We start from the raw sequence: 13,917 nt of genomic DNA on the forward strand, positions 1-13,917 counted from the left end.
ACCAAGTTCACAATCTTCCTTCCCTATCCGGCACCTTCCTTGTGATTGTCATTGTCATTGTGATTGACCAGACCCTGCTCTCTGGAACTGTTGATGATCAGGAACTTTAGGAAACTATATGAATATGGGAAAGGATTCTCTTGGACTCATATTAAAACTCAGTGTATTTGGATTTTGGCTGCATTAACAGATCTTGGGGCATGATAAGCTTCTGGGTTCTTTAGCACTTCCATGCCTGTTGTTTTGCAGCTCTGTACTTTATTGATTTGATTATTATCATTATTGGCATTTGCATGTTTCAAACAGGTATAACATTCACATTACGCATCTGACCATCAAATTTTATTTAATTCAACTTAGATCTGCACTCTCACTTCCAGTGGCCCAAGTTATCATGATAATTACATGGTGTCATCTTTTGTTAACATGGCTACATCCATCCCAGAGTTCGCATCAATGGCATTCCTTATCTTCTTCCCTGTGGGGCACTATTCACACTCTATATCATCTGATCACTACCTAGTTATCCAAATCCATGCATTTCAGAACATAAGAACCATAACCAGGATTTGCCATGTACAGACCTTTCTAAATTCCTTTCTGGGCTAACTTTGTCTCACCACAAAATAAAATGAGAGAGACCTTGCAGAAATCTGAGTGGATGGGGTCCCAGAGACAGAGAAAAAAGTAAGACTCCCCTAAGTGAGTTTGCATTAAGTGCAGACTGGGCAAAAATATATAATGCACACAAACATGCAAATATAAAATATATTAATTGACCTAAATCACAAATAATTCATGAAACATACAAGGCAAAACCACACCATTGAGATTTAAAAATTCAATAAAATAACATAGAGATTTTCCCAATACTTTCCATAACATATCATAAGATCTGGAATTCATATGCTTTCTTTAAAAAGTTAAAAAATCAAATACAGCAAGAAATGTGCAAATTATGCTTTTCAACTTATTTTGGTGGGTATGTACAATCAAAACCACCTTTCTCAGGACAAATTAAAATTGTACATTTATCTATCACTCCTGCGTTTTTTAGGTTGTATATAGAACCTACTCACACATGATCTCTCGGACCTTTCAGGCCTCTTAGCACCTAGGCAGATGAACCTCACAGCCAGGCTTCCAATACTCACTAATAACCAGGAGCTGCTCTTATTCGATTAAATAACTCTCCTTCTGATAATCATGAGAGATATGTGTAGCAGATTTCTCAGTTTCAATATGAGATTGAAAAGGATCCATAAAATCTATATCATTCCTTAACACAACGTGGAATGCTTTGTTGAAATGGCTTTATCATGCTATCAGTCAATTAGGGTCATCTTAGAACCCACCATGGACCAAGTGTGCCAAATTAAAATGGCCAGTTTCTCACACAAAAATCTTACCTCTGAATTCCCTGGATTTGTATATCGAAATGAGGCATCCATCAAAAATTAAATACCATATCAAGCATACTTTGTCCTAAAGTAATGACAAAAGTTTTTATCAACGTATTAGTAAAGTTAAAAATTCAAATCAATCAGTTTAGTTATAAGTCAATTATCCACTGATTAGAGCATATGCGAATATATTTCAAGCAAGTCAAATAGCAAATACAAAGCCAAGTTATTTAAAGACAGAGTAGGCAAATCATAAAGAACTCAGTTTCCCTGAAAATGAGCACTCTAGTGCTAATAAAGAGTTGCATAAATTGTGGGGAAACTTTTTAAGCAGAAGAGGACGGCAAAGTATATCAAATACAACCAAATTTAGGTTCCAATCATGAAAGGATGAATTGTGCTTGTTCAATAGATTAACTCTGTGCAGAAATATAAGGAGCATTGTGTCTCAAGCGTGAGAGAGAGATTGTCTCCTCCATGGTGGACAGAAGTAAGTCCAATTAAGGTCAGAGATGCACAATTAAACATGCAAGTAAGCAGAAAAATACACAGCTCCCATAAAGAAGGAACCAATCTAAATTCAGCCCCCTTTATATGAGTCACACAATGCACAATTTCATTTCAATGACCTTTCCTAAAAATTGTTCAAGGAAGGATTACTTATCCACCCGCTACTCTCTCACAAAGGTGGTGTTATTTAACTTCCAGATCATTAAGAAGTTACAAGAAATAGCCTTCACACAGAATTTAACAGTGACAATATTGAGTATGCTGTTGATACTTGGTTCCTGAAATGAAAAATGATGCACAGTAAACATAAGTATAATATTTTATTTAATATGGAGTCCTTCAACTGAGGCCTACAGTGACTCAGGCTAACTTACGTTGTGTACACCCCATGGCTGACTGTTTATGTACAAATCACTCATTATAGTCAATCTAAATGTAAAACCATATGTGCATATATGTAAGCAATGATTCTGTGTGTTATACATGTCATTAAATGCGAGTAAAAAATAGTGATGCTGTGTCATCGCCCCTACACAGTGGCTGACACTGAGTATAAAAGCAGCAGCCTCAGAACCCTTCATCAGAGCACTCTTGAACCAGTGGGTAATCAGAAGTAAGACTGCCTTGCTGTCAAAAGCCTTAAGGAAGACTGCACCTGTTTCCTTTGATCCAGGACCCCAGAGATGACTCCAAGGGTCAGATGGCTGACCTCCTGTTAGAGCTATATTGACACATCAGGCTTCCAGAGGCCATCTCTGCAACTACCCAGCTGCCCAGTACCAACTGTACCTTTCTGAACCCTTCTGCTGGCCTCTGTTGGAGTGAATCCTAACTCCCAAGAGGTTCTTCTCCTGGATCTTAGGCTTGTGTCAGAGTGTACTCCTCCAAACCCAACACTGTAACAACTAGACCAAGATGAAAAACCAGAGTTCTGGGCTCATTGCATCCAAAAGAACCATCCCGAGTCTTCTTGTGAACTTCACCAAGGCCAATGTGAAACCTGCATCTGAAAGCCGCTACAGCCTTCCCAGATACAGAGCCTGGACTTCATGGTCAAGAGTTCTTTGCATCAACAACAACCACCCCACGATACCTGCTAACTCAAATATACGATCATAAACAAGGCCTTAGCATTGAGGATGATCTGACTACTAATGCAAAGTTCCTTTAGAGACCAGAGACTACAGCAACACACCTTTAAAAAGGTCCTCTCCAGATCCGGCTTGCAGCCTGACCACAGACGACCTCGTGGAAGAGTGCTTCTGTATCCGACAGGCACTCCATCACAATCGGCCTGAACTTTTGACTGTGAATTGATCTAGCGCATCCGGATAACCATGATTGGTGCTTTGTGCCTTCTGGTGCTATTTTTCTCTTGTTTTTAAAATAAATTGCCCCAGTTCAATTTATTGGATTTTTGTTATTTTAGTGTCATTGTATTCATTGAAATTTCCTCTATTTCTCTAAATTGGTTTGGGATTTTACTTGTGTTGCATTTTCACTTTAATAATGTATGAGTGCTGCATAAATACTTTACACATTGCCTCTAAATTAAGCCTGATTGTTTTTGTGCCAAGCAACTAGAAGGTTAAACACAAATTTATTCAGTGACATTTGTTGTTTACCCTGACAAGGACTGTGCCTATTATTTGAGTGGGGCTTCCACCCCTCTCAACTAATAATGCAAATTCTTACAACCGACGCTTACTCCTTTCTTTACCAGCAATCACAAACATGTGTATTTGAATCCTCTATCCTCTGCATATCAACACTGGAAAACTGAGGGGCATATTTATACTCCGTTTGCACCGAATTTGCGTCGTTTTTTTCGACGCAAATTAGACGCAAAACTAACTCCATATTTATACTTTGGCGTTAGACGCGTCTAGCGCCAAAGTTCATGGAGTTAGCGTCATTTTTTTGCGTGAACACCTTCCTTGCGTTAATGATATGCAAGGTAGGCGTTCCCGTCTTAAAAAATGACTCCGATGCTATTGCGTCGGATTTATACTCCCGGGCAAAAATGACGCCCGGGAGTGGGCGGGACTAAAAAACCCGCATTTGCGCCGGATTTTAGCGCCTGGGTCAGGGCAGGCGTTAAGGGACCTGTGGGCTCAGAATGAGCCCAGAGGTGCCCTCCCAAGCCCCCAGGGACACCCCCTGCCACCCTTGCCCACCCCAGGAGGACACCCAAGGCTGGAGGGACCCATCCCAGGGAAGAAAAGGTAAGTTGTGGTAAGTTCTTTTTTTTTTTTTTGTGGCATAGGGGGGCCTGATTTGTGCCCCCCTACATGCCACTATGCCCAATGGCCATGCCCAGGGGACAGAAGTCCCCTGGGCATGGCCATTGGGCAAGGGGGCATGACTCCTGTCTTTCCTAAGACAGGAGTCATGTTAATGGCGTCTGGGCGCCAAAAAAAAATGGCGCAAATCGGGTTAAGACGATTTTTTTGCCTCAGCCTGACTTGCCCCATCTTGGGACGCCCAAACGCCATTTTTCCCTACGCCGGCGCTGCCTGGTGTACGTGTTTTTTTTTTTTTTTTTTTTCACGCACACCAGGCAGCGCTGGTCGACTAACGCCGGCTAACGCCATTCAATAAATACGGCGCCCGCATGGCGCTTCAGAATGGCGTTAGCCGGCGCTAATTTTTTGGGCGCAAAACTGCGTTAGCGCAGTTTTGCGTCAAAAAGTATAAATATGGCCCTGAATCTGTTAATCTCCACCATTAACTTTCAAATAGCTTGGGTAACTCTCTGTCCATGCACCATCCATAACTGTGAGTGCCATCTAGGCCACTATACGTCTAAGAATCCTCTGTGGAGTCTGCAACACCACTGTTTATGACATGTACAATATTTAAAAAGGTAAATAAACATGCAAATAACAGTGTAAACTGTGTCATACAACTCATCTGCTTACACAAGTAGAAGTCCAATATGACTATTCAAACGCCTCTTAAACCATGACTATCGTTTTTACTTCTATTCTATGCTGAATATTGAACATCGCTCAGGGCGTTTTCCTGGCGGACATCTGGTAGTGCACTTACCAACTCTAAATTGAAAATATGAACTATACAGAGGTGAGCAATAAAATGCAAATTGTCTAGAAGCACTTTCAAGGTGAAGTTGTCGCAAAATAATTAAAACTTGCCTGAGCAACGCATATGTAAACCATACGTGAATAAAACATCTGGTAAACTGTCGCAACTAAATAGTTTTGGGAGCTTTCTCAAAGCAAGCCCCAAAGTGTATAATGCCTATCAGTCTATAACCAAGTATTTACAATGGAATCAGAAGATTTGCTTCTGTATTTTATGCTACCCATGACCAAGCTTCAGCACTAAACTCTCAAATTAATTCTTTTGGATCCACTACCTGGATAAAGATTAATCCAAACCTACTGTTGGACCTGCCTGTTCTCGATATTCTATATGCACAGATTCCAAGAATCCTCCTCAAATGTATTACATGAGCATATGCAGCTGGGCTTCTGACATACCCACCGATCTCTGCATTGTATGTAGTAAAATTCACTTAATCCAGATAATATCAAGGATTTAACCATGAGTTTGCCCAAATGCAAATTCTTTTATGAAACTTTGAGAAATTCCATAAAAATGTGCGAAATTGAGCTGACAGGATACTAATTTACACATAGAGACCCTCATTACAACCCTAGCGGTCGGTGTTAAAGCGGCGGTAATACCTCCAACAGGCTGGCGGTAAAAAAAAGGGATCACAACCACAGCGGAAACCGCCAACATAGACAGCCACTTTAACACTCCGACCGCCAGGGCGGTAGCAACAAACACTGCGGCGGTCATCGCCAACAGACAGGCGGAAGACAATGTACTGCCCAATGCATTATGACAGGCCAATCTGCCAGCTTTTCCAGGGCGGTACCAATGCCATCAAAAGCACGGCGGAAACAGTCCACTGAAGGGGAACCACTCACCATGCGACACTCAACAAAGAACCAGGACGCCATGGAGCCCAAACTTCAGGTCCTCCCCATGTTGTTGTATCTACTAATACACCAAGAATTTGAAAGAAGGCGGCGGTGACGACGACGGTGAGTACTGCACCTAGCACACAGGGGAGGGCTGGAGGAAAAAGAGAGTGACACACACATGTGACACGCAACAACCCTACCCTCACCCACAACACCATACACAACAACACATCCAACAACATTACAGATACACCCGTACCCCCCTGGAGAAACGCAAGGTCAAAAGGAATTGATTTCAATCAGTGATATTTTGGAACATGCACATATAGCAAACAAGTATAAAAAACCATTCTATACAAATATTTACATTATGTACAGAAGGCCATACACTGTCCCTTGTAAATGTCCGTGGACCAGTGGGCCCGAAAACCATGGGCCAAGCCCACACTTGACTCCTGCCTCAAAACAGAGAGAGAACACTGCAGGGGCATTAGGTCAAAAACACACAGGCACCTCAGGGGGAAGGGAGGGGGGGCACCTCAGCCGGAAGATGGTACTACGCCACTGCTCCTCGATGGGGCAACATGCCCACTGCTTGGTCCTGAGGAGTGCAAAGCCACAGTCTCTCAAGTGGGTGGTTTGCCCACTGCTTGATCCTGGGGAGGGCAAAGCCACAGTCTCTCAAGTGGGTGGTTTGCCCACTGCTTGCTCCTGGGGAGTGCAAGGCCACAGTCTCTCAAGTGGATGGCTTCTCTACTGGTTCTGGAAGGGGCATGGTGCCCAATGTGCTTCATCCTGCCAAGGATTGGGTGAGTGGATGCATCTCTCCACTGGTTCTGGAGGGGGTTTTGTGTCCAGTGTGCTTCGTCCTGTCAAGAATAGGGTGAGTGGATGCATCTCTCCACTGGCATGGTGCCCAGTGATTCAGCACCTGGGTTGTGACAGTTCAAATTCCCTCACCTGGGTGTCTAAGGCACGATATTTTCAGGGAACAGGTAGCATGATACTACATGGAGGCCGAGCCGCACTCCACCCTGCGGTGACTTATGCTGCAAACTGCTGGTAGTGCTAGTGCTGGTGGTGGTGCCTCATGTGGTGTGTGCAGGGTCCAGGATGTCTCCTCCAGCCTCGGATGGCTGCCCACTGGGGATGCTGCTGATGTCCAGTGTAGTCGCACTGGCTGGCCATGTGGTGGTGGAAATGGCGGTAGAGATGGCGGTGGATGCGGCGGTGTCTGCGGCGGTGCTGCCAGTGCTGCCCGTGGTGCTGGTGTCTGTAGTAGTGGAGGGAGACACCAGGCTGTCTCCAGCAGCCTTGGACGGCTGCCCACTTGGGATGATGCTGGTGACTGTAGTTGTGGCAGCGGTGGTGCAGGGGGCGGTGCAGATGGCGGTGCAGATGGCGGGCAGGTGGCGGTGCAGGCGGTGGTCGTTGCGGCGGTGACAACTGTGGTACAGGTTGCTGGCCTGTACGGAGAAAAGGTGGTCACCAGTCCCTCACGAGGAGGTGACTTGCCCTTTCTTTTGTGTCACTTCCCCACCTTGGTAGTCACTGCTGGGACCCTGGCACTGTCCTCTTTGGTTTTGGATGAGGCCTTGCTGGGTGGGTGGTACGTCTTTTCCCTGCTGCATGCCGGACCCTTCTTTACCTTGGCAGTTGGGGAATCGGGTGGTCCTTAGTTTCGGTAGGTGGCACACTGGCAGCCCTGACGGGTGTCCCCTCCGATCCTCTGGGACTTGCAGGGACCACAGCGGATGCCAATTTGGTGGCTGAGGTGCTGGGTTGGGATCTAGACATCCTGGCCCTAGGGGAAGGACGGAGGGTGGAGGTGTAGGAAAGAGGTCAATGTTCACCAGGAAAAGTTTCTTTGACACACCCGGACGGGAAGATGGAGGGGGTGTGTGGAGTGGAGGAAGGGGTAGTGGTTATATGAGGTGTACTTCTGCTGAGTTTGGGTGAAGGTGCATGGGCTGGAAGCTGTTGTGAGGTGGATGGCTGTTGAGTGGGTATGTGCCTGCGTTTGTGTATTTTGGGAGGAAGGTTCACAGACACACTGGGAGAGGACACAAGGGATGTGTGCATGGTTGTGGGGGTGGTGATTGCTCGTAAAGGGTGTGTTGTGATGGGCATGCTGGTGATGAAGGCAGTAGCTGATGATGTAGTGCATGCAGGTGTGAGAGGAGACGATACTGGGAGGGAGGTGGACGGAGAGGAGTAGGGGGACCCAGTGGAGGGAGTGAATGTTGGTATGTGTGCATGGGTATGGTGCTTGTGTGAGTGCCTGTGTGATGATATTTTCCTGTGCCACTTTTGTGTGTTGATGTGTGTGCATGCTGGTCTGAAGGTGTACTTGGGATAGGCTGAGGTAGAGAGGATTGGGTCTGGGTAATGGAAGTTGGAGGGGGGAGGCTGGACACAGGGACAATGCCTTCCATCAGTGCTGAGGCCAGAGCCTGAAATGCTCTATATTGGGCCGCCACACCAGAATGAATGCCCTCCAGGTTTGTTTTGTGCAAATGCCTCTCGACACCCTGGATGGCATTCAGAATGGTTGACTGCCCAACAGTGAGGGATCTCAGGAGGTCAATAGCCTCCTCACTGAGGGCAGCAGAGCTGACTGGGGCAGGGCCTGATGTTCCTGGGGCGAAGGAGATGCCCACCCTCCCGGGTGAGCGGGCACGGGAAACACGGTGAGGGGCTGCTGGGAGGGCGGTGGTGGTAGGGGGGGATGGTGGCTGTACCTGTTGTTGGGGTAGGCACAGAGGTGTCCGCCACCGGCAGGGAGCTTCCATCAGAGGAAGAGTCTCTGTCACTGCTATCCCCTCCTGTCCCCGTTGAGGAGCTCCCCTCGTCCTCCATCCCACTGGTGCTTTCACCCTCAGTAGATTCACCCTCATGGGCGATATGGGATGCAGCTCCCTCCATCGCTGGTGCCTCTGCTCCTCCGCCAGATGATGCTAATGCACACAAGGACAGGGTGACAAAACAAGAAGGGGATGGAGTGACAGAGGATACACATGGTCAATGCCAGCAACACCACTACCCTTGGCGTACACACTGAGCTGCCCTATGCACTAGGCCATGCCCAACCACTCACTAAAGTAGTCACCGGCCCTTGGGGTACAATGCCTAACGCCAGCACCTTCACACCTGACACCCACAGGACCTTGCCTAGTAGTAGTTCGGCACTTGTACCATTATGGTAGGGGTGCCTCAGAGCCTGCAGGCAAGGGACCTACCCTGGTATGATTGCCTTGGCCTAGGGGCACCCACAGCCCACATCCCCCACCAAGCTAGTTCCTAAAGCACGCAAAGTCAGCTTTCTGAGACGGCACTCGCCCCCTTGTGGCTGCTGTGATGCCCTCAAGCGCCCATCCAATTCCGGAAAGGCCACCGCCAGAATGCAAAACGTCAGGTGGGCCATGGTGTGACGGGCACCCCTTCCACGTTGGGAAGCCAGCCCCAGCTGGGCCTCCGCCATCTTCTTGATCCAGCAGTGCAGGCCTCCCATCTCTTGTGGCAGTGGGTGCTCTGCCTGTGACAGACCCCCAGGGTCCACAACTCCTTGGCGATGGCACGCCAAATACCCTTCTTCTGGTAGGCGCTGACCTAGAGGAATAAGACAGTGGAAAATGTAATTACTCATCCGGACCCACATACTCATTGCCCACCAGTTCCCACCCATGCCCTGACGCACATACACTGACAATCTCTCATGCAACATTCAGGCCAGGACGCCTCAGCCCCCCCTACATGTGGCTTACATACACAGCACTCCCGACATTCATGGCCCACGCATCATGCTCACAGTGTACTCACCTGTTTGTCTGGAGGACCGTAGAGTTACGTGTACTGGGGTGGGACCCCATCACCAGTTTATCCAAATCCTCCACAGTGAAGGCAGGGGCCCTTTCCCCAGATACTCTAGCCATTGTCACTTCCAGACTCAGGTCACAGCAGCACTTGCAGTGTAGGTCCTCTCCTGTTGATGGTCAGGTAGCAAGTGAGTGAATAGCTAGGAAATGGCGGTGACGTCCGCGGCGGTGCGTACCGTCACCGCCGACGTACATCGCCATTGGCTCCTGGAACCCATAAGGCCCAATGATAACCAATACAGAGTTGCGTGGCGGTCTTCGACCGCCTACTGCGACGCTGCACAATGGAAGCAGTTATCTCATTTCCCCTTGTCCCTCCTCACAGGTCAGGCAGACGCCATTTCAGGGGGCCACATGGAATGGCACCTAACTGTGTCACAGCACATATTAGCACATATACTGACTCTAGATTACACACACTGCTTCTGTGACATTAATGCAAACACAGTTGTGCTATCTATGTGGGAAATGACCTTCTGCTCACCGTTCTCTTCCATAGGCTACACCCGCTGAGGCAGGTGATGAGATGGCGGCATCCTCCAGTGCACAGACCCCTGACTGACCTGTCGACAATGGAGGACAGACACATTCTAATCACGTACAGACTTGATCGTGCCACAATCCAAGAACTGTGTGCCCAATTAGAGCCAGACCTGATTTCAGCTATCTGCCACGCCACCGGAATCCCCCCTCTGGTGCAGGTCCTGTCAGTGCTCCATTTCCTGGCAGGTGGCTCCTTTCAAACTACAGTGGCCATGACATCAGAAATGTCTCAGCCAATGTTCTCTAACGTGTTGACCAGAGTGTTGTCAGCCCTGCTGAAACACATGCGCAGCTACATTGTGTTCCCCCAGGGGAGAATGTGTCCACAGTTAAAGCTGACTTCTATGTGCTGGCACATATCCCGAACATCATTGGTGCCATTGATGTTACACATGTGGCATTTGTCGCAGACATGAACAGCTTGATGAATGTGCAAATGGTGTATTTGGCGGACCAGTACATCTCGGATGTGAATGCCAAATTTCCTGGCTCTGTGCATGACGCATGTATCTTGAGAAATAGCAACATGCCTTATATGATGGCCCAACTCCAGAGACACCGGGTGTGGCTATTAGGTGAGCTCAAAGTCTCCACACAGTATATGTAGGTATCTGGGTATGGGGTTGTCCCTAAGGGTTAGTGTGTGCCTCACTATTGTCCCTCAACATTTACAGGTGACTCTGGTTACCCCAACCTGTCATAGCTACTGACCCCAGTGAGGAATCCCAGGACAAGGGCAGAGGAACCTTACAATGAGGCACATGGGCGAACAAGGAGGATAATTGAGCGGACTTTTGGCCTCCTGAAGGGCAGGTTCCGGTGCCTCCATCTGACAGGTGGATCCCTGTACTACTCACCGAAGAAGGTGTACCAGATCATTGTGGCATGCTGTATGTTGCACAACCTAGCATTGAGACGCCAGGTGCCTTTCCTGCTGGATGATGAGCCTGGTGATGGTCTTGTGGCAGTGCTGGAGCCTGTGGACAGTGAGGAAGAGGAGGCAGATGAAGAAGATGTGGACAACAGAACAAACATTATAGAGCAGTACTTCCAGTGACACACACATAAGAGACAGTAACTCCTCTTTACATTTCAGTATACTTTAGGACATTGTACATGGCATCCTCCTACTCTCTGTGTATGGCCACTGACTGCTCCCTTTGGGTTTCCTATCTTCAGATCTGTGTACACCTTTCTGGCTTCTGCTATATGTACTGCTGCCCACCAACTGTCATATATTGCTATAATTCAAAGAACATGAATGTTGCAATGCTTTGAGAATGTTGTAAGCATACCGTATGGTTTATATTTCAATGGGGTTTATTTTTTGTGCTAAATAATATAGGGGTAGGGGTAGGGGCAAGGGGCTGGGGTGATGGTGGAGGACGGTCCATAGTAGAGTCCAGACTCTTGGTATCAAAGGTGCATTGTCCAGTGGGGCATAGGAAGGGGAGTAATGGCAGTTCAAGGTGGACAGGGTGACATAGTGGGACAGAAGAGTGACAATCAGGAGAGTCTTATTTCCTGGCGGGGGTCTTGGCAATGTTCTCTGTCTTCTGCCTGGATCGCAGGGACCATTTGCGGGGTGGTTCTCCCTCTGCAGGGGGTGGGGTGCTGGTGGCCTGTTGGTCCTGTGGCGGGGCCTCCTGTCCAATAGCGCCGGCAGAGGTGGAAGACTGTTCCTCGGTTTGGCTAGTGTCAGGGGCCCTTTGTTGTGCCACTGCCTTCCTCATGGTCTTGCCCATGTCAGCCAGCACCCCTGCAATGGTGACCAGGATGGTGTAGATGTTTTTTACATCCTCCCTTATCCACAAATACTGTCCCTCCTACAGCCGCTGAGTCTCCTGCAACTTGGCCAGTACCGTGCCCATGGTCTCCTGGGAATAGTGGTATGCTCCCATGATGTTTGAGAGTGCCTCGTGGAGAGTCGGTGCCCTTGTCCTCCCCATCACACAGCAGTCCTCCCAGCTTCCCTGTTGTCCTGTGCCTCTGTCCCCTGAACTGTGTGCCCACTGCCACTGACCCCAGGTTCCTGCTCGTCCTGGGTTTGTGGGGTTGCCTGGGGTCCCTGTAGTGGTGGACACACTGCGGATTGACGTGTCCTGGGGACAGTGGCATGGGTCTGCTGGGTGGGTGCTGTGGTGGTGTTTCCTGAGGGGTAAGGCTCTGTGGTGGGTTGGGACTGCAGCAGGGGAACCGACTGTCCAGAGGTCCCAGAGAGGCCAGGTTGGTCATCGTGATCCAGGCGTGCAGAGCTGCTGTCATCACTGTGGGCCTCTTCTGTGGGGAGACTGGATGTAGCTGGCACCTCCTGTCCGGTGACGTTGGGTAGGGGTCCTGTTGGGATGTAAATGCATTGTGAGTGCCATCTTGGGTGATGGGTGTGTTTCCCTTAAATAATAGTGGTTTCCCTGTTGCATTGGCCTTGTGTGATTGCTGATTCTGTGGGCAGGCTGAGTCTCTCTACTGGGCATGCTGTGGTGATGGGTGTCCATGCATTGGTGTAGCATGCAGGGCTTGATATTTGGATGTGTGGGTTGTGATGGTGGGGTAGATGTGAGGTAATAGAGTGATGGGAGTGAGGGTGGGGATATGTGATGGCATGCAGGTGGGGGGGTGAAAGTAGTAAAGTTTTCCCTTACCAGAGTCCAGTACTCCTGCCACACCTGCGAGGCCCTCAGGATGCATGACCGCCAAGACTTGCTCCTCCCATGTTGTTAGTTGTGGGGGAGGAGGTGGGGATCCACCACCATTCCTCTGTACAGCAATCTGGTGTCTTGAAACCACGGAACGCACCTTTACCCTTAGGCCGTTCCACCTCTTCCTGATGCCAACCCTTGTTCTTGGATGCTGTCCCACGGCATTGACCCTGTCCACGATTCTCCGCCATAGCTCCATCTTCCTTGCAATGGACGTCTGCTTCACCTGTGACCCGAATAGCTGTGGTTCTGCCCGGATGATTTCCTCCACCATGACCCTTAGCTCCTCCTCAGAGAACCTGGGGTGTCTTTGAGGTGCCATGGATGTGCTGTGAGTGAATTGTGTGAGGTGATGTGTGTGGTGATGTGTTGGGGATGTATACTGTAAAGTGCGTGGATTGTGTATGAGTGATGGTGTTCTTTGCCTCTGTCGGGTGTGTGCTGTTTGCTTGTCTCTCTTTGCTTGGTCTCTTTTTTTTTCATTGAAAGGGTTGTGGGTAATGTGGGTGTGTGTTTTATAGTGTTGTGAGTGTGTGGGTGTGGTGAGTGTATGTGTGTCAGGTGTGTGTATTTTGAATTGTCCAATGTGGTGTAGTTTTCTAAGTGTGTGTGTATTTTGAGCGTGGCGGTATGGACCGCCAATGGTTTACCGCAGTAGTAAGACCGCTGCATTGATTAGTGAGATGTGATTCTGTGGGTGTATTCCTGTTGGCTCAACGGTGTGGGTTTTGGTGCTGCCAGTTTATCAGTGACCTTTGGTGTGGCAGACTTGTCTGGGTGTCTGTATTGTGGCGGTATTCTCTGTGTGGGTCGTAATACTTGTGGCGGATTACCTCCGCGGGCATGGTATCGGCACAGCTGTAGGCGCCATGTACCGCCAGGGTTATAATGAGGGCCAGAATGTCCTTCAGTGAGAAACAGTCTCCCTATG

The sequence above is a fragment of the Pleurodeles waltl genome, chromosome 5 (assembly GCF_031143425.1).
Source record: "Pleurodeles waltl isolate 20211129_DDA chromosome 5, aPleWal1.hap1.20221129, whole genome shotgun sequence".
NCBI classification, from domain to species: Eukaryota; Metazoa; Chordata; class Amphibia; order Caudata; family Salamandridae; genus Pleurodeles; species Pleurodeles waltl.